The sequence below is a fragment of the Centroberyx affinis genome, unplaced genomic scaffold (genome assembly GCF_046629955.1).
Source record: "Centroberyx affinis isolate AG114_WGS23_722 - 3 ecotype Tasmania unplaced genomic scaffold, CSIRO-AGI_Caff_v1 ptg004837l_1, whole genome shotgun sequence".
Lineage (NCBI taxonomy): Eukaryota > Metazoa > Chordata > Actinopteri > Beryciformes > Berycidae > Centroberyx > Centroberyx affinis.
In genome coordinates this window covers 20,001-22,500 of record NW_027282362.1, presented here as the reverse complement: position 1 = coordinate 22,500, position 2,500 = coordinate 20,001, and the positions used below count along the sequence as shown (strand labels likewise).

General features: G+C 50.1%; 1 protein-coding gene across 1 annotated transcript in view; it reads left to right on the top strand.

Moving 5' to 3' along the window:
• bnipl (BCL2 interacting protein like) overlaps positions 1–2,500 on the top strand; it is a 19,752-nt gene that overhangs the window by 5,039 nt on the left and 12,213 nt on the right. The window lies entirely within an intron of this gene.

Below are 2,500 nucleotides of genomic sequence, written 5' to 3'. Positions count from 1 at the left end.
CTGATTCTTCCTGCAGTCCAAATGAAAGTCAAGTCTGATTTAATGTTTTCATTTAATGATTTTCTTTTCAGGCTTCAAGGCAGTAACAGCTGGAGGTTTGTGAAGCTGCAGACTGAAACACTGTTTTACAGTTCAAGTCCCTGAGACGAGTTTCACTCCTGAATTCTGTCAATTCTCCTGAAGTTTTGAAGTGATTCATCCTTTAAATACAGTACCTGATACAATCGATGGTTGATTGCTTATCCACAGGCGTCGTCAGCCAGGTCCACCTCTCCTTGTTCGTTTCGACTCTTATCCTGGAACCTCGGTGCAGATCTGTTCCACCATAACCAGCAGGATGCTTTCTCCGCAGCGCTTGCTCAGTAGCGCTACACGCCGATCTCCTCTTCCCTCCGTTGATGCCCAAGATGGCAAGCAGTCTTGAAATTGATTGGGCTGGGACTTCCACTGAGCAGACCCAGACACTCCATCCCTTTGCTCAGACCTCATCTGCCAGGCTTGAATACTTTGCCAGCTTGCGCTGGTAGGCCTCCTCGCATCTCTCCTCCCAGGGGACGGTGAGCTCAACCATCAGGAGCTTTCTTTCCCACTGGGCCCAGATAATTATGTCCGGACAGAGAGTGGTGATGGTGATCCAGACGTCTATCCAAGTCCACTCCCATCTCCCATGTGCTGGCCTGCTCCAGGATGTTTCCTTTCCTTGGTCTTGCTGCTCCGACTTTCCCTGGTCTGACGAAGTTGATGTGGTAGCCTCTGGCAGGAGTCCTCATCTTCCACCTCACATCCTCCAGGATGGTGGCTAACTCTCTGAGGACTTGATCATGCCTCCATCTGAAGCGACCCTGTGCGAGAGCAACCGTGCAGGATGTTAGGACATGTTCCATGGTGCCAGGTTTCTCACAGATTGGGCAGTTTGGGTTCTCAGTGAGGCCCCAACGATGCAAGTTGGTAGGGGATGGGCGCACGTCACAGACGGATCGAAGGAGGAACTGTATTCTGGCGGGTTCCATTCTCCAGAGCTCGCTCCATGAGAAAGGCGGACGTTTCCCACCTTGTCCAGGCTCCCTGGGCTCCCAACCCCACTGCTTTCGCCTTTCTCTGCTCCTCCTCCATTTTGCGGATCTCATGTCCTTTCAGAGGTGTTTGCTTTGGCCCATCTTATGGTCTTTGTTGTTCCGAGTCCCTTCCTTGGCAGACGTTTCCCACGATGTCAGCATGCTGCAGTCTGCTCTCTGCCTGCTCCACCGCCTCGGAGGCCACCCATTTCCTCCCAGTTCTGACCTCGATGTTGCAGCCCTGATTTTCAGATCGTTGGAGTGCTGGAGGGTCACCAGCCTGGATTTTGCTACTTTAAACTCTTCTACCAGCGATGTGATTGGTAGCTGTAGCATTGATGTCCTGCTGTACAGCCATCTGCATAGGTGTCGGTTTGCAGCTCTCTCTAGTGCCTCTGCTGTTGATGATGTGACCTCATACAGGGTTAGGGGCCAGGCTATTCTCGGGAGACTCCGTGTCGGTACATCCAAGCTTTGAATTTGCCAGGAAGCCGTGTCTTATCGATCTTGTGGAGGTTTTCCTTGAGCTGGCTCAGCAAGCGTTTGATGTTGAGGTGGGTCTTCAGGGTCTCGTCCTACCGCTTGCCCTGGCGCTTGATGGGGTTGCTACTGATAGCTGGGATTTCCTCTTTCTGGATTGGGAAGGTAAACCTGTCAGTTACCTTGCCTCTCCATATCACCAGGCTTCTTGATTTCCACAGCTTGAATGTCATCCTGGCCCATCCTGCTGTTTCCTCCAGTGCGGCTAAGATCCATTGTGCCTCCACATGGATTGTAGTAGTGATGGTGAGGTCGTCCATGAATCCTCTGCTCGGGGGTTGCCGGATTCCTCCCTCTGTTCTTGTGGCTTTGTCTGTAGCCTTGATGATCAGGTTCATCCCCATCTCAAACAAAATCACGGAGATAGTGCATCCTGTGACTATCCCCTTTCCAGGGCCTGTCATGATGTGGTGGTGTTGTTGGCGGAGAACCTGAGGTTGATGTTGCTGTAGTAACTGCTGCTAGCCTTTGGCTGTGCTCAGGAATGTGATAGAACCTCAGGGCTTCAAAGATGGGGGGGGATGAGGAATGGAGCCTTATGCGTTGGCTAAATCCAGCCAGACAACTGTGATTGATCTTAGCCTCTTTTATCAGCTGGCTGATGCTGGTGTGCTCAGTGCACCTGAGGAATCTGGTCTGCCTCCCTTCTGGACAGAAGAGTCGATGTAGTTGTTCTTCATCATGAAGGTGATGAGCCTGTGGGCAAGGATGGCAAAAAAGAAATCCTTTTTAAGTAGTGATATTGTGCGAAACTGGTCATCATTACTTCATTACTTGAAATCATTAGTATTTGCTAAATAAATGGCTTCAAATGACTCAAACTTCAATAACTTCAATATTAAATATTCAAAATTTAACTCCATCAGTCGTCTTGTCCTGATGACAGTTTTTCAGACGGTGTTGAA